This window comes from Micropterus dolomieu, linkage group LG23 (assembly GCF_021292245.1).
Source record: "Micropterus dolomieu isolate WLL.071019.BEF.003 ecotype Adirondacks linkage group LG23, ASM2129224v1, whole genome shotgun sequence".
Classification (NCBI taxonomy): Eukaryota; Metazoa; Chordata; class Actinopteri; order Centrarchiformes; family Centrarchidae; genus Micropterus; species Micropterus dolomieu.
Window position 1 is genome coordinate 31,743,514 of NC_060172.1, and position 19,108 is coordinate 31,762,621.

Here is a 19,108-nt window from a genome sequence, read left to right on the forward strand (position 1 = left end):
CAGAATAATTTGTTTTTGAAGATTTGTTTCTCTGATTATAATCTTACTAAATTTAAATCAAATAAAACTCCAAACTAATACTGAATTGTTCCAAAAGGGTTTTTTGCTGTTTGTTCGCGACATTGCTTTTCCGCCTGTTTAATTACATCATTAATTTTCACATAAAGCCAAATTTTATGAAGCAGACCTTTTGCCGAAGCCCTTTGGTTTTGTGCTGTTATGTGGCTTGTGGTGGTTGCAATATTTTTGGAGGCAGGCCTGGTACTCACTGTGGGAGCAGACTTGATTGTTGTGCGAACACAATGCCTTTGCCTTCTTACTTCACTGGTTCCTTTGCTTTCTGTCCTGTGCCTTTGAATTTGCTCATTTTCTGCCCTGTTTTGTTCCCCCTTCTGCCCCCTTTGATTGGCCCCTGCATAGCAACTTGTCACATGGAGCATGGAAGCTATAACTGCTCCTCTTCGCAGGCTTTCCAAATTGGATTTTAAGTAGTATGTTCACAATCTTTACAATTTGTTTTTCATCTCATTTGATTATGTGCTGTATTTTTAACTCTCATTATGCATCTAAGCACAGTTAAAATATATTATTATATAATATATATATATATATATATTACTTCAGGCTGTTAAATGCATTAGAACTATTTTTAAGATAATAAGTCAAAATATTAAAACGAATGAAATTAATTGATAACATTAACTGGCTTTGTGAGCATTTCTAAATTAGATTCTTTACATTTATTGTACATATTGAATGTGTAAGATAAATCATGAAAACAAACCAGCAATTCATTTTGCTGTTTTACTACTGCACCACGTTTAATGTTAAAGAGAAAGTGGGACAAAGCATAAAATCACGTGTCAATTAAACAACAAAATGTGTTTTGCTTTATGAATCCGATTAAACAAATAGTCACCTTATCTGTGGCCTCGTCACTGATGGAACAATATTGATATGTTGACATTGATCGCCTCACCTTTTACTAAAGCTGTCATCGACGCTCTTGCCTGCCCTCTCTCTCCATCACCCTGTCAAATGCACATATACTCACCCATAACCATTTACTGCAAGAGGTCAATATATAAACACACACACTTTATGTCAATAGAAACGGATTTCATTTTAGCAGCCTTGAAATAATTATTATATTTAGGTAATTGTTCTTGATTACCAGGACATGACAAATTAAGTGTATTGTGACTTAAAATGATAATTATGATTATTTTGTCTCTGTAAAAATATTCGTTTAGATCAGATAACACAATAATTTATGCAGTCATCTTAATTTCCTATATATAAAAATGATGAAATTCTGCCAAGAAAAATAAGAAACCAACCACTTTATAATTTCAGCCACAAACAGCAGCTTTTCCAAATCAGGCTTCACTTGAAAGTTTTTATCTGTTTTGCCTTTTTTTCGCCATAAGATTGAAGTAGTTGTCACAAAGGGTTAAGATTTATTTTTGGAGTGTAGCAAATGTATTAAAAATTAAATACATAATTGCTTCACACCTCTGATTGCACCCAATGTCAGTTCCTAATTGTTTTATTCATTACAACTTAGAAATGCTTTTGTTGTGGATTTTTTACACTATTACATGATTTTTATTTTTTTTGCACGGATGTAGAAATTTGTGTAATCAATAAATACAATTTCAAAAACATGCACTCTAAATCAAAGTCATCAGATTATTCACTGATCTGTGAAGAATGAAAAAAATCCTCCAATCCTCTTTTCTGCGTCAATCACCTATCAAAATTTAATTTACCGTAGCAGAAATTACTAGAGAGATAAAAAAATATTTTTAATAAAAATGACGCTATTACAATTAGTGAGAAAAGAAAATCACAGCTCTGGGCCCGCAAAACAGACCTGAGAAGAGAGAGAGAATAAAATGCTTGCTAAGCTATCCGTTTCACACACGCAGGGACAGAAGGTTCGATATTCATTCGATCGATGAATGAAAAGGCACAATGGCAAAATCGGACGGGCTCCTTTTCAAATCCACGTCTCCAATGTCCCCCCCGCCACCCCTCCACAGTCTGCAGTCGCTGGGCTGCTGGTGTGGCAGGCAGAGAGAGAAAGAGAGAGAGAGGAGAGCAAGGGTTACATCAAGGCTGCTCCCTGGACCGTGCAAACAAGTCTAGACCAGTGACCTGTTCAATGGCTCCTTTTGAGGAGTGGGGCAAGTTCGGTCAGAGCGAGGAGAAAGGCAGGCATAGCCTCTTTTCACTGCCGAAGCAGCTCACAGCCTGCGATCGACAGGAGGTAAGGAGGGCCGGGAGGGCAGGCATCTGCTTCCATGGTTACGGGCCGGGTATGGGGACCCTACTATTGAGGAAGCTCCGTTCTCATGCTCCCACAGAGGCAATGTCACGCATTTTAAAAATGCGTCAGGCCGGGGCGAGGACCACATCCACCAGCGGCAGAGTCGCTCTTTGAGAGGGTGAAATAAAATGATAGCACGTCAGTTTGAGGAGGGGAAAAAAGAGCAGGGGTAATGCTTTGGGATGGGGGTGGCGGTATGTGCACGAGAAAGAAAGAAATGCGTCACATGATCGTGGCAAATCCTAATTCAAAGTAAGATGTTTTTTCGGCGAGCCACAGTGATGTTTTCAAATTTGCTGGGTCTACATTTTGAACTGCTTTTGTGCTGAAATTGTATTGTTCTGTGGAAATCAGGGGCACAGATGATTTATCCTCGGAGGGAGCAAAGGTCAAGGTTTATGTGGTGAACTCCTTTGTTGAGAAGTAGAGATATCATCATAATGAGGATTTTCACCAAAGAGCAACTTTCACTTTTTAAGCCTAAAAAGGCAAAAGAGGGAAGAAGGGAAAGGAAATGATCTCCTTTTAATTTTTCACAGGAATTTATTGTTTAACATTTACTGTTTTTAGTTAGCAGAACACTGTAACCTGGTGAAAACGTCAGTGTTTATAGGCAAGTTTAACAGAACACGTTGTGCATAATTATTGCAATAACAGATTGTGTGCGAGGGCTTTGAGTTGCAAATCTGTTGAATGTGAGGAGTCACATCTGACTGTTTGTGTGTTGATTTGTTTGTGTTTGGGCACAAGCTGTGTGTGTGTGTGTGTGTGTGTGTGTGTGTGTGAGTGTGTGTGTATGGTGAGTTGAATGGATGCTTTGGGCTTTTCTTCATGAAGGAGGGGTGTGTTGGAACGTTGAATTTGGTCATGCAGCTGACGCTTTACCCCCTAACACACTCCAAACAGAACGGACAGATGGCCGGCCCTCAGGAAGGGCTCGGGGCGTTGGATTTGCTCTCAGACCGTGGGAAAGTCTTTGGCTGACTTCACCTGCTCAGGGAGCTGATGTGACTGGATTAAACAGCAAAGAAAGAAGTGAGAAAAGAAAAACTGACACGGACAACGGTGCACAAGGCTTTGTGCAAGTGCGAGCATTTTCTCATATCTTGTTTAAGAAAGAGAGAAAAATGGGACAAATGGGACCCATTAAAACAATTTACTATTTGAATTTAGATTTGTTTTCAGCATACATGCTTTGTAAAATATTTTTTTAGTGTATGCAAAGGGAGACAGGGTGGATGGGTTCATTCTATTTTTTGCATGTGTCTTTGTAATCCTAATTGGAAACAGTTGATCCTCAGTTTGTTGGGACATTAGACATGATGTTTGGCCATCTCTCTCTCTGCTTTTGATTATCTCTGTCTCAGAGAGACGGCCATGTGGAGGCTTTGATTTATTGTTATTAAAAAAGAATGGGACCGTTTGTCAGCCTTTCATCTGATTGATGCTAAGATGCATGCACACTTCAGATTCATACTCATAAGGAAGCACGGGGCCGTGCATTTAATGGGTCATTAATTATCTGTTTGAATGTGCAATAAAGTTAGATAAATTACTTGCGCTGAAACATCGTGTTTTTCTCATTTCATTTAGTGTGTGGATGTGAGAATTTATGAAGACGCCACTTAAAGGTGTGCTGACAAGTGTGAAACTCCATTTTAAACCATACAAATGAATGATTGAAAACAAAAATCACTGTCATAACTGGAATAATGAACAGTGCAGCATGACGTCCAGACAGGTAGCTCTTTATTCACAGCTCAAGGATTCCCCTCTGCGTTCTGAGTGCAGATTTCAGCAAAAGAAAAGCAAAGATCCTCACGTTCAAACACCATCACCTGTGAGGTTTTCAATTCATGTTCCGCTTGAATTCGATATTGTTTTTGATAAGTTACAGTAACCATGTCAGTAAACTCATCTTTAACATTTTCAGGATGGTGTGTGTGTGTTGTGTCTTTGAGATTAGTTACTGACAATATCATCCAGTTAATTTTCACTTACTCTATAATCTATTACACATTTTAGAAATATATAGATAAATATATTTAACGCTCTTTTTGATTATTCTTTCAGATTTAACTGGCAGCGACTTTGTGGAAAATGCAGGAAAAAAAACTTGCCAAGTATCTTTGTGCACTGGCAAATAATTGCATAGTTGTCATGTTTATGACACCAGCCCAGGCGTCTCCAAATGTTGATTCATAACCACAAGAATCTGTGATTGCTGCTACTTTTGGTGCCATGCTCTCAATGAAATACTCCATTGCCGTTTGGCTACAAAAAGGCATTATCTTTCATACAAGTAGAGTGCATAAGAGTTCAATTTGGGTACGAGTCAAGGGCTCTTCATCCGAGAAGGGTGTGTGTGTGTGTGTGTGTTTGTGTGTGTGTGTGTGTGTGTGTGTGTGTGTGTTGATGGGTGGATGGGGCTGTGGAGAACTAATCAAATGTGGTTATGCGCAGAGCAGTGTAGTCAGTGACAAGAAATGTGAACTTGACTCTGCAGTGCTCAAGAGACCCTTGAGGAATTGGAGCAGTTTAGTTTATCGTACTCTTCAGCTTTAGACGAAGCTGCCTTATTTGTGGGATTGATTTGTGGCGCAAGGATTAGGTCATGCCGTTTGATATTCATTTGGGCCACGTGCTCTACCAGAGCAGTGATGATGGCACAATGTCAACAAGAATTTAGACGACATCGTTGTTTCTTCCTCTCTCAGCCCTAAAGGTGTTACTCGTAGCAGCTAAGCACTTCATTCAAAGAGATACGATGTCCCAACTTCTTCTTTCCTCCTTCTGATTGCCTGTGTCATTGTCTGTGAGCTCATCTCAGCCGCTCATAAATGTTGATGCAAAGAAACGCTACTAAAATGTACATGACTGCTTAGCTGCATAACATTGATGTGTATGGCACTGGTCTCTGACAGTGGACGAACTCTAATTGGGTTACTAGAGCTCGTTCCCCATTCGCTCATTCACTGTTTGTATATATATACACACACACTAAGAGACATTTTGTACTCCGGCCTCTCTGACCTGTTCACATCATGGTTTATTTTTATAGTGGTAATTTGCCATTGGCCCGATGGTTTGGTTTCAGAGGCCCACATCATTAATCATGGAGGGCATTACTGCAGTATAATTACACTTTCTCTAAGTGAACCCGCAGCATTTCCCGCGTGTGCGCTCTCTGTCTCTGTCTATAACACAAATATACACACAGTCGGGAGGTAGTCAACGCAGCAGCACGTGAGAGAATAGAAGTGCCTGGTCTATATTGCTAATTCTGCATACCAGTGTGTACTTTATGAAGTAATAAGAGGGATAATATCCTCATGTAAAATGCGAACGTGAATATTCTTAAGAATGACTGAAAGAGTTGTGTTGGTGTGGATTGACCACACTGGGACATCCTCTTAAAGAACACCGTTTGAAGGTGTTTACAAGAACTTAAAACAAGAGTTGACAATAATTGCAAACACCCCAGGAAACAAATGAATGTGTGTGTGGGGTGGGGGGGAATCAGTGGCAATGCTGTGTAACCCCTTTAAGATCATTATTCCACACAAAATGCACCCCCGGGGTGTGTGACACATTTGTGAATGGGCTCTTCCACGGGATTTAACGGGTTAACAGCAGACAAAGGGAGCTGGGACCATGTAGCCCAGCAGGGGAGACCCCAGTGGAAACACCAGGCTGCCTTATAATCCCTGCTCTGTCCCATCCCGTTTGCTCTTCCTGCGATCACGGCTGACTGGCATGTGCTCTGAAAGACTGCATGGCTGTGGGGTGAGAGGAGCCACATGTTTTCAACGGGAGGGCATCTCGGCAGAATTCCTTAACACCACGTCTGCCTCTGCACACACACACTCCCCTCCAGGCCACGTGAAGATAATTTGCGTTTTTGTACAAGAGAAATAATAATTAAAGACAAATGGTTTAACACTGAGCGGATGAACATGAACTTTGGCCAGATGCCTTACTTTATTGTCTTGACCAGCTACATGGGATTTCATGCTGTAAGCCCTGATCTATTATACATATCTAGAGGTATCACACATACACTGTAGGATTACAGAATACATGTGTCATATAGATCTGGGTGTATGCTGGAGATCAGAAAGGCCTAGCAGAATAAATCCAGTTGCACAGTTGTCAGCTCCAGTCATGTTTGCAGCACATCTTTTGTCTGTGGTAGACTCTAATTTATTTTTATTTAAAAAAAGAAAGATTAGGTAAGACACGGATTTTCACTTCCTTTACAAGAGTCTGAAGCAGGTCAGTAACCCAAGTTTTAAATTCGACATTTTTTTGCTGTGTGAAAATGTAGTGAGTTATTTATGAAATCCAAATGAGCTTTTGCTTATTTGCTTCAGATATTTCCTTCAACGTGGGCAGATTGTTATGAAAACTCAGTACATAAAATATAATTGGATGATATTTGTGAGAAGACTGGTGTAACACCAGCATGCACAGATGTTTTGAATGCTCAGGTACAAATCTCTCATACCACTTTTTGTGTTTGGAAATAATAAAGTTCTGTCTTGGAAACATTAACCGTAACTAATGTGCGTGATATCTTCTAAACAGCAAAAGTGATTATTGTGATTATTCTAAATAACCAGACACCACAACAGTTCCAAGCTCCTTGTCTTATAAAGCTTGTGAGATTTATTTAGTTAGATTTTGTAGTTTGATTTTCACTTTGTCTAACCTTTGCCGAAAACATACCTGTGGTGATCAGTCTTCTTCATGAGCCAGTAAAACAATTAACAGCAGTATTTCTGAAAATGGCATAAAGTAATTTCCTCAAGGCTCTTGTCTTTGCACATATGTGTAATTAAACTAAATAAATGTCTAAATCATTTAGAATGAGTCTGGCCTCTCAAGTGAATGGATGGTAATGCTTCTTATGGGATTATTAACACATCTGACAGTCTCAGCCGGTTCTGGAATAATTTGAAACAGTTCGGTTCTGTGAAAAGTTTTATGTTGAAAGTTGTTGTTTGACCTAGCTAAAAACTATGTGTTGCCATCTGTACGTCTTTAGAATTCAGAGCATGTTTCCGGACACACTCACATGGTGCTTAGGAAGTCAATTAGAAGCTAATGGCCATTTTCATTGGAAGGCAGTGCAGATTCACCTGCTGATTTACCTGCAAGTCGCCTGCTTTATTAGCCACAATAAGAGCTGTGGACACTTTCTCCTACCTAGTACCCAACTGTGAGCAAACGGCATCTGAGCTCAAATAACCATTTAAAAATCATCAAATATTAATTCATCTCCTCTTGCTTATGAGTTTTAGCTTATTGACTGGTACCTCCTAATTGTGTCTGATTGTTTTGCAAGAGCCTAATTAAAGTCTTAAATCGGCAATCATTTTTCCCATAGTCTTACACTAATTCATGTAATTTTCAGTGTTCTTCTTCGCATTGTCAGGCGATTGCTTTGATAATGAGAGGTTGTGCAGAGGGATTATCTTTGGGAAAGCATTTGGTAAAGCCACACGGAGCAAAGGTATCATTACCTAAATGAGAAGGCATCCTTAATGTAGTCGATTACGGTCCGCTCCTCTGGAGAGTCTGTGGAATATTATTTCTGCCATATCGTGTTCTGAGTTTCTTTGAAATTTACACACCTGTCACTAAGATCTTATAGCGGAAAGAAGCAGGAAACTGTCTTTTAGTTTGGTTATTGATGTGGAACTAGAACACAGCAGTGAATGAGTACTGACCGTTAGAGATGTACCAGATTCAATCTGGAGGAATCGTTTTTTGTCGACTACTTCAACGAGTTTGTTTAAAGAATAATTTGATTGTACACGTGAGTGATAATAAAATAAATCTTTTTTTTTTATAAGCGGTAATGTTTTGTCTCTTTCAGTGCTCTGAATGAGATGTGTTTGTGAGCCCCTTGAGTTTTAGCTCACCTGCACTAATGTGCTCTTTATCCTCCCCTTATTACTGTGTTATCTATCTAAAATGAACTAATTTCAGGAACATATTTAATCTGGAATCTGCTCTGTTTCAGCCTCCACATCAAATGCTGTTTTGCTTTTTTCTCAGTCAGGATAATGTCAAGAGCATTTGTCGGTCATCTACACAAGCTTCTCTTCTAATGACAGACCACATGAATAACAGCAAATGTTAAAATCAAAACCACGTGCCCACCCACTCACATGACTTCTAATGAGCATAACATGATCAGTATTATCAGGATCAGGGTATGTTCTCTCTCTCTGTCTGTTCGGTGTTAGCATTGCAAATTATAATATTAAATCACAAAACAACTACCTACCTACCATGTAGACGCTTCCTTAAGGGATGGTTTTGGTACCCATATAAAAATGAGGATTTTCAGTTTTAAAAAAAAATACAGCACATGAACAGTTGTAACAGGATCACACAAAAACATTTTAAATGTTTTCTGGGATTCATCTCTGGTTTCTGTGGCTTCCTTAACGTTTTCGTACAGCAGCTGTGTGCTTTTTAATTACATTAGATTCGAGGACAGTGCTACCCTTATCTCTGAATAGTGCTAATTCCATCACTATATAAATGCTAAACTAAGCCTTTCATTTCTCCTTTGTTTTTTGTTGTATTGCCAAGGCCGCCTGATAGGAGACAGCGGTAATTAAAACACAAGCCAGGTCATGAGGTGAGCCACACACACAATAAAAAGCTTTCCGAGATTCCAGGACGAAGGTGCCACACGGTCCAATCCATTTTAATTGTCGTTTGAATTAATTTGAAAATGCTCAGGTCAATTAAGAAGATGCATTCCTCTGGCTGTGGGTAATGTCATATTCATCGATCCGCAGGGATACTTTATGCACTCATGTGCAGGATACATTTATGTTTCTGAAACTCCGCCGTTTGGAATTCATTAGGTATTGATCCCTTCTAGTGACGCTAAAAGCAAAGTCTGATCGCAGCCTTGTCTGAAGTCAGGTTATCAATTCAGTGCCATACAGAAACAGATGCCCTTTTACTTTGTTGTTGTTATAGGACAACATTTTATAAACGTTTAAAATGTCTTCATATTAAGATGCAGCATTTCTAGATATTTACCTCAAAAATCAAAAATGGGGAGATTTTTCGTGAAAAGAAGGACAGAAGAACTTGTCGTGTCTGGTCGGAGGAGATTTTGACTTTGCGTGCTTTCTCAGAGTTGTGTGTGAGGTTTGGTTGTCTCTGCGAAACCTCTTCCTCTCCTTTCTACTCTCACAGTCTGATTTTTACCCTCCATCCCTCCCTCCCTGTGTGCTGGTTGGCTGTCGGTTAGTCAGCTGCAGCCAATAAGGCTTGGTAAAAATCTCAGTGTTTAGTCTGGTGCTAGGCAGCAGGATCAACAGACAGGTGGGTCAAGCAAAGTCATCGCCTTGGCTGGCTGAACGGCAAAGCAGAATTTTTGTTTAAAGCAACATTACACCCTGGGTTAGCAGTCACAAAACGTTATTTCTATCATCCCAAACAGTTTAGTCAATATTAAACTATCTGTGATACTGAACAAAGTGCATCACAGGGCAAGCACATTTCCAAAACGAATGGTTAATGGTACAACAAAATTGACCTCATGCAAGTGTCCTCATTCTTGTCTCTAGGTGTTACACCTACTTGTTCATGCAGACAAATCATATTTGTTCTAATACAGAGATAATATATTTTTTGGTGAATCCTGTTTTCAAGGAGCTGAAGACTGAGAATAAGGGGCCAGATGAGGGCAGAGTAAGGCTAGGCCTCTCTACAGGGGAAATACAGAGTCAATTGTGTGTGCTGCCTCAACTCTCTCTTTCATTGCCAATCATAGTCTGCAGGGTTTTCTTTTTTCCAATATGCAAAATAACTCAGGAAACAGTTATCCGAATGTCAAATTTCAGCATTTGGGGATTTTATTGTGTTATTCTACCCTTGACAAGTCAAGTCAAATACTCAAAAAACTATGAAATGGCTGTATTGGTATGGCTCTCATTAAACTGAACTGAACTTCCGTCTGGATTAACCTGTTGACTGTTTTTTTCTGCCACGGCTTGAGGCGACATTAAATTAATGGAGATAAGAGCTTTGAGACAAAAATAACACCCAGTCTCTGGTGTGCCTGTGGAGAATAAAATAGCACACATTATCTTCCTTCAGAGTTTTGGCTGTCAGTATGCAGGGTTTTGGTGAAGATAATAAAATGTATAATGTGTTGTTCACTTGACGATTCTCAAGTGAACAACTCTTGATTAATATAGCATTGATATTGATATTTATTTTCACATAAACTGTAGTTTATCTCAGTTTGGGTGTTGTTTTTCACCATAATGACTTTAAAAATGTGCTGGTTTGGCCGTTAATCATTATAAAATTTTTCGGTTACCGTGCAGATGTATGTTGTCGTTAGGGTAAATGAACTGGGCAAGCCTTTTCATATCTGTGCAGATCCAATGTGTTTTTAGTGTCCACCTCCACCTCTTCCTCCCCCAGTGACTATAGATTTTCATCATCTTATGTATTACCAGGTTGAGTAGTCTGGCGGATTTTTCCACCCCTGTCTGGTGTGCAATGGTATATCCCCAAGGGAAGTCCCTTACCGCACCCATTCTCATTTGAACTTTGACCCTGGCCTTCAGCCTTCCAGGATATGACCCTCTCAAGGGGGGAATGCTTTGGGACTGTTTTAGTTGAGTCTGTTTAATGTGGGCTGCAGCAGATGAGCAGCTCAGAGGGCTGCATGGCACGGCATGTTGAGATCTAAAGGCTCTATTTTAACTGTACCATGGCAACAACAAGTCATGTGTCTTTAGGAAATGAGGACACTTCGACACTTATGTAGGTCTTTTTTTCTTTTATATAGTGTGCTGTGCGCAAAATGGTGGCGTGACATGCAATATATATAGTGTGGTGGTTAATCCTTTCTGCCAGTCATAGCGCTCGCCTCATGTATTTAATAAACAGATGTGCCATTCACGGAGCATGATGAAAATGGTTGATCAGAGCGGTTTCTCCAAGTGAAGAAAATCACTTGTGTTGTTAGTGAAGTGCAGAGTGCAAATGTGTCCCCAGGATGTCACCATTTCCCACCCACACTCACTGGGTTGCAATAAATAAGAATGCAAGTTGTAACTGACCAGTTTAATGTGCAGAGAAGCAGCGATGTTTGCATGGTTCTTTTGCAGCAGAGAGGTGTTGACTTGACATGATAAAATCAACGTTAACGTGCGAGAAAAAACCCCCAAAACAATATAAGTGCCAAGATGCAGAGTGTTGTTTGCACCAGTCCTTGCACCACAATGAAAAAGGGATCTTAGTCTGCTTGTCCTGGCCACCACACCAGTCTGTGGTCGACAAAGCCGGCTGTAAGACAGACAAAGTGGATTTTGAAAGAATATTCTACGGTTTATGCACTTGATTACTTATCTCTTATTGTCTTCTGTAACTATTATAATTTCCGTGTTCTTTTTTTTTTTTGACTCAACCATAGTGCCAGTGCATGTACAAAAATCTGTTTCGAACTGGCATTTCCGGCAGCAGCTACACAGCTGTACCTTAATTTATAGTCATCCACACTAAAATCTGATAATAAACACTTAATAACAAATATAAATGTTCAGATATACAATAGGAATATCTTAAACTTAGCCACTGTGTGAATTGACTTGCAATATATTTTTCCAAATATGATCTGTGTGTGTCTCCAGTGCACACTTTGGATACTTGTTGTGCATTAAACACTTGTAATGTCATCATATATGATGGAAGTGCTTGCTATATATATTAATACTAGCATTTGGCTATTATTGACTGTGGAAACCAAAATTAGGATTTGATTATGCGTGACCAAAAACATTTCCACATACTAACACAGTGAGAAAAGAAAACAGAAATGTCAGAGTAACACAAATATTAAGCAGCCTTTGACATAGTTCTCCCGCTCCAATCACAATCTGAGCATTTTCTCATTTATTTATGGACAGAGTTGAGCAAGTACGGCCGATGCTCAACAGTTTGGTGCTAAATTGAGTGAGAGAGCCGGCACATGAGAGGAACTTTAATCTTGTCTCTGGTGGATACCTTGCTCTTTAGTGAGTCACAGGTCCATGACTTATGCGTGTGTTATTGTTAACAAACCGCCTGATTGTGTTTGGCTACTGTTCTGGCTAAGCTGCAGAAGTACGCAGCTTGGGAAAACACGTTCGTCTGCTGTTGATACATGAGAGACTTTATTCGCTCACTGAAGAAAACAGGAATTTAAATGTAGTGTATGAAATAAAACAAGTGAACTGTTGCATATACAATCTCTCAGTGCCCCGTTACTTGGTACGGTCCAACAATGCCGCTTTAATTAATTGACTCATTTGACTTATTATGAATCTGATCTTCTTTTTGTTTGTGTTGTGCTGAAAGGGCTCACATGATTTAGATGAATTGTGTTTTAAACGCATAAACATGTCAACTTTGTTTCAGTCTCCAAATGTATTTGAATCAGGAGGTTCAGTATGAGTTTGTCAGTTTTTTGTGCATCCAGTCTCTGTCAAAGAAATTTTGGCATCTGAGCTGAAATCTTAAGCAACCAGCACGCCCATAGAGTTGACTTTGGAAGGCACTAAGCATTCCTGCTCAACACCATATTAGCCCCTACTTCTCTCCACCTCGGGGTGCTGGGCAGCCTGCCAGGTAGAGGTTGCCATGACTCCTAACACCACCCTTTACACTGCTCCGTCCCCCCCAGAAGGAGCCAGAGTTTGGGAGGGGGCAGGCCGGGCTAACGTTTTGATTTAGACAAAAGATGTCTTCACAATGTCAGCAGAATACTTACTGGGAATGCTGTGGCTTTCTGGTAGGAAATCATGTGATCTTTCCAGCCAGGGTTTTGTAATGGTGCCAGGCGAGAGAGAGAGAAAGAGACAGAGAGACACATAGAGGCAAAAAAGGGGGAAACTTTGAATAATGATGCCAGCTAATCGTTTTTATCCAGTTTTTTCTTCTCTTGTTCTTGTTTGTTTCGGAGAAAATGGCGGACAGCGCGTTGCCTAACTGAACCCGTACTGTCAGTAAGCTCAGTTTAGAAGTGCCCCTCGGTCTTTTCATCCTTGCTCTCATTTCCAAAAAAAAAAAACACAAGAAAAACAACCCAACGCTTGTAACGCTCGCTGCTCTTTGCTCACTCCCAGATAAAAAGTGTGGATTGAGAAAAATAGAGATGATAAATCAGACAAGATAGTAGAAATCTGGGTAAGTAGCATTTTCACTCTCTTCTCACTTCGGACTTTCCTTTGTCGCACTGCGGCCGTAGGAATATTCCGTTGTTTGTGGCTGCATGGCACTGGCACAGTTAATGGTAGCTGACCGTGGCATGCTTGATTACACTGGCATCCCTCTCAGGCTCTGCTCTCTGCTATCTGCGGTATTGGCTAAGTTGAGCTAACCTCTCACCACAGCCACATTGCTGCTGGCCAGGAAGAGGACTGCTTTGGCAATTCTGCGGGCTAGTTTTGGGGTAGCAGTCCACAAAAGAATTATGATTGTTATTATTATGGACTTAATTTCATATCTGGGAACTGCTGAGGCATGTGACGCTCCCAAACTGAGGCACTGCAGCTTCAGAATATACAGTACTTTGTGTTTAATGTTTTCTCCCCCCATGTGGATCTGATGTTTAACAGTTACTGGCATGTTTTACCTAATACTCTTCCCTTTATCACCAAGATACTACTCGTTGGTTTCTTATGCAGTTTACTGGTATTGTTGCTAGTATTTCATAAAGCACTGTAGCTGTTCATCCAGTGTTATATATAACTATTACTGTTCAGTACCAGGCCTTAAGAACACAACAGATACATACCATAATGTCGTGTTTAAGAAGAACTTTCTTGTTCCTGTTTTTAGAGAGGCGAACTACAAATTGACCCAGGGCAACAAGGACCCCTGAGCGAGACACTGCCTTGAAGGGTAAGTGATCACAATCCTTTCACCATGTGCCTGATGTACTTTCATTTTTTGGGGTGAATCTCAACAAAGGCTCTTGCTGCAGTTTCTCTAAATGCCAGCTGAACTGAATTCAAAGCCCTTTTGCTCCAGACTTTCGACTCCCCGTTTCTGTCGTGCTTTATATGAACGCTGAAGACCGCCTACACTGTCAACTAACGTCCAGCACACAAGGGAAGGAGTTCTGAGGTCAAGTCCTGTTGTTTGACTGGCATCTCTCTCTAAATAACATTGTTAGAGACACGTCACACGCATTAACTTTTATAGTTCTTTGTCCCATTATCGGAGACCGCCGTACTTACATTTTACGCTACATCTTTAGTCCTTTAGTCAATTATTTTGATACTTTGGCCATAGCCATTTGGCACAAACCCGTAGATCCGATCTTGTGGCAAATCTGACAGCACAAGCTCGCTTCTGTGGGTCTTTGTCATTGTGGTGTGAACGTCGTCTTTTAACCTTCTTTTTTTTTCTTTAATAACTTAGGTTGTATGGGTGATATGAATATGTGTAACACATACACACACATACACACACACACACACACACACACACACACACACACACACACACACACACACGCACGCACATAATAATTTAAATAAACAATGTGTTGCCCTGACCTCCCAGCAATGCACAACATCTCTGTTAGCTGTGAAATCTTACATTAACTTAAACCCCAAATATGATGACTGTGATGATGCTTTGTGCTAGATAAGGAGGACAAAGGGTTATTTCGGCTAGAGCATGACAAACTTTGTTTAATAAACAGAGAAGAGGAACACTAGTTGAAAATGTGTGCATCCGGGTTGAGGTAGTAGGTTGTATGGTTTAGAATTACACCCTGGGAGTTAACTGTACAACCTTCTAGCTTTCCTTGGAGTACACGTATGACATCAATCTGTGCCTTATAAAGCAGCATGCAGTATGGAATCTCTCACTAGCATTGCACGCTATAGTGGCTCTATGCAGTGTTAACGGTCCTCCTATTAATGTCATTTATGCCCACCTGAGGTTCTCATTTCATAGCTGACCTTTAGCCATGGTCAGCCTGCCTGCTGGGGCTCAAAACCTTCAATTAGCGTTAGCTAGAAGTATGCTGTGTTTTTAGACATAATGCATTGTGGTTAGTCAGAGTAACCGCACTGCATTGATTGCATTATGGTGTGCCTTTAATTGCAAAACACACAGAACAAACAAATGAGCAGCCTACTGTTTTCCTCTATCCGTCTCTTACATTCCCATGTATCAAGTCCTGTTAATGGTCAATCTTAGGAACAAATGCAGCTTTGTGCTAGTTTTAGGCCACATTACATGTTAAATGGTTCACCCAGCACCGTAGTATTATCATCGACAAAGACTTTCTCGTGCTATCAATGTGAAATTCAGCATGTGAAAAAAAAACACGTGTTCTAACTGTGCTGTATTTATTATCTTATTTGGAATTTGCCGTTTCCTCGCTAAGGTGTAATTGTGTGATGGAACCTATTTCACACAGTGATGGCTTTGCTCTTCAAACTGTTGCTCCATCTTTGCGGCCGGGTGTTACACCTCAGCCTGTTTAGTCAGCGTGGGGCCGTGGCGTCTTCTGAATCTGTCGCATGTGAGCTGTGTGCCAAACATTATGATGCACAGATGGTTCGATATAAACACAAAGTATGAAATATAGTAATCATAATAAATCTGACTTGTTACTGTTCAACAGATTCTTCCCAGTGACTGCCATGCCCTGTGGTTTTACAGCGTTGCCTTTTACACATTACATTTGAATGTTTACGCAGCAGCTGACTCAGGTTAGACATATTTCTCAGGGATTTAGAGTTTTGATTGTCATACCTAACAGTATTTAAAGCTGGTTGCCCCAAGCTGCCTTAGTAATATTCCACATTTCCCAGCGTGGAAAAAGCTGAATGTTGTCTCTGGGCGTTGTGATATATTGTCCGCAGCTCCGTACAATGAGCATTTGTGATATGAGGTCTAGTTTCAGGTTGAAGCTTGCTGCGGCGACACTGAAGTCTCTGTTTACTGTAGAGTTGTCCACTAGGCTGAATGCGTCTGACTTCATCTCTGTCTGGCACTAAGCCACGGCTTGTAAAATGACTCCAAAGCACCGCACAGGAGAAAAATGGCCTAGCAGATCAGCCCAAGATTTACCACAGCGTTTGTTAGTCTTCAGGACGACCTGATTTGAAATGCAGCTTGAGTGGGAAACTTTGTTGTAATTTGTGCTGTAGTTCTTTATCATCGTGACAGTGTTTTCTTTTTATTTGATGGATGACACTGCTTTTGCTGTGTTTAGGGCCAGGGCTGAGTGGACCGCCTTTCAGCAACCTTTGTCATTTATCCAATTAGCTCTGTGGTTTCATGTGGTTGAGATTGCATCTTTTTTTTCATGGTGTTAGATGCTCAGAGTTTCCACTGAACTGGCCTTATACTAAGCCATATGTGTGGTTATACTTTACAATTTAAACTGAAATCATTTACAGTAATCTTAAGGCTACATTTGCTCTTTTAAATAAATATTATTTCTAAGACTCCTTTTGGCTATAGGATTGTTTATACATTACACTTATAATAATAACCAAGTGAGACTATTCATTTTACAGTAACAGCAAGAAATGGAAACCACACTCCCAAAGCTGCATAGTAAGGGACTAGCTTACACAGACTAGTCTTCTATGTTGTTTTATTAAATTCAGGTAATGAAAAAAATCATCTTGGATGTGTAGACAACACTGGAAAACCCCTTTCTTGTTTCCTGGTGTGCAGATATTGAATGGGATTAATTGGAAACAGCCATTTTTAGATAATCAGAAATCCAATCTGGAGTGATACTAACACCTCCATTGAAGCCCAGTGATCCTGCTCAGCCTCGCATCACCAACAGAGTCACTGTCATCAAACAGGTTTCTGTGAGGTAATGTGATCCTGGAAAATCCCTGGAAACACAAAAACTCAGTTCATCCCCTATTTTGCAACCCCACTGACAGGAAGGCCAAGCCTCCCCATTCAGCCAAACATCACCAGGGTTCATCAGTGCTGTTCTGACCCACTCGCATGAAAAATAGTCAGAATTACCGCTGAGAAGTGGACAGTGTGCGGCGCGACACAGAGGGAATATCATGCTATTCAGCTTCAAATGAAGTACGAGTGAAGGCAGGAACAAATATAAAACAGAAACATATACTTTACTTTACAGTGTAGCTAAAACAAAGAATCGTTCCTCCTCCTTAGCGCACAAAATTTAACAGAGCGTGGAGAGTCAAGATGTGCCTCGCTAGAGTTTATTTTAAGAACTGTGATTTTCCCATCTTTCCTCACCTCTGAACCCCAATCGTTCCTCCAGATGTGTAGAGGAAAGCTTCGCTGCTAAGAATTATGCTGCCTCAGCACTCTCCTGTCCAGCTGCCCCAGCAGCACAGCTAACAGTCATTATTCCAGCTGGGCCTTCATTTATGGGATGGCTGAACAAATAAATTATGGGATTAGATAGGGGCGGGTCAAGCCGCTGATTTTTTCCCCGCTCTACACTGCTATAACAGCTCCTTAGAGAAGTCAGTTTGCCAGGAGTCTCAAGGTTCTTCAGCTGACCTTAAGAATTAATAAAATAAAGATTCTCTTTATTGAATTTGCTATGCTGCGGTCCAAATGATGTATTATGTATAGCAGAAAGTGCTGGCAATGCCGTGAAGCTCGACAATGACTCAGTGTCACCTTAACCCTTAGATATCCTCACCGAGAAACAAGCAGTAGAAGCAGTTAACCATATACCTAAACTGTGCCTAGTTTACAATAGTATCTTGTCATTCTTTTCTTGTTTCAAAAACAATTCCTAGAAACACAAAGCTGTGAATTAATTGTTTCAAATATCTTTTCTTCGCGCTTGGCCAGTTCAGTATGGATTAGTCAGTCTTGAAATTAATTGACTGCTTACTAACAAAAAAGTTTATTGCCTCCTATTGTGTGTACTCCTAAACTTATAATGACATTGAGAAGATGCAGAGCTCTTTGTAGCTCCCCTTGAAGGTAAAAGCAAAAACAGATAGTCCTCAAAGTACATTTATTTCATTGTCAGAGGAGTGGATTTACTATATACATTGTGATCACTTACACTTTAGTTTTATGCGTTGAGATCTGAGATACTTTCTTTTCCTCAGGTGCTCAAGAGCCATCCAAATCGTTCACAGGGAGTGACACTAAACTCTTGTAAAATCAGCCAATTGCTGCCTGTAACCGATCCACGAGCAGTGACTGGCTCCTTGTTCTTGACGTCACCGGCGGGTAGAGACCTTAGTAACAAATTGTCTGAGACCAGAACACTGTCACTTCTAGCCAGACCGGTACTTAGGCTCCCCAACTCATAAAATCTCTCTTCCCTGTAAAAGAGAGCAGCCTCGAGCACTATTTCTTCCCAAGGAAACATATTCCCTTAATGTGGTCGGGTTAATAGCAAATGAATAATCATAACACAGCGATGGCAGACGGAGGGTGTTATTGATCTGTCTGGAGTCAGCCTCTCTCCGCCTGCTGCATCAGCCACTCTCCCCCTATTGATACGCTCTTGCCCCTTGACCCCTGGGACAGATCAATGCCATTGATTGGAGAAGGGCAGGGACAAGGGCAGGATCTGCTGACTGGCCCGACAGCTAGTGTGACAAGACATGATCGTCATTAATGTCCCGCTGGCTGGCTGGCTGGCTGGCTGGCTGGCTGGCAAGGCGCTTTGCATCACATATTCTCTGCCTCCTGCCCCCCCCACGTTCTTCTCCTCCACCGCTCTCCTCCTTCACCCCTCCTAGGACTGATGCT

The 19,108-nt window shown here is 40.7% G+C and overlaps 1 long non-coding RNA gene across 2 annotated transcripts in view; it reads left to right on the top strand.

Annotated features, from left to right (window-relative positions):
• Positions 1-19,108, top strand: part of LOC123963166 — a 54,927-nt gene that overhangs the window by 25,276 nt on the left and 10,543 nt on the right. For both annotated transcript variants that reach the window (XR_006823129.1, XR_006823130.1), the window contains exon 6: positions 14,201-14,263. This is a non-coding gene — a long non-coding RNA (uncharacterized LOC123963166). The remainder of the gene's footprint in view (positions 1-14,200; positions 14,264-19,108) is intronic.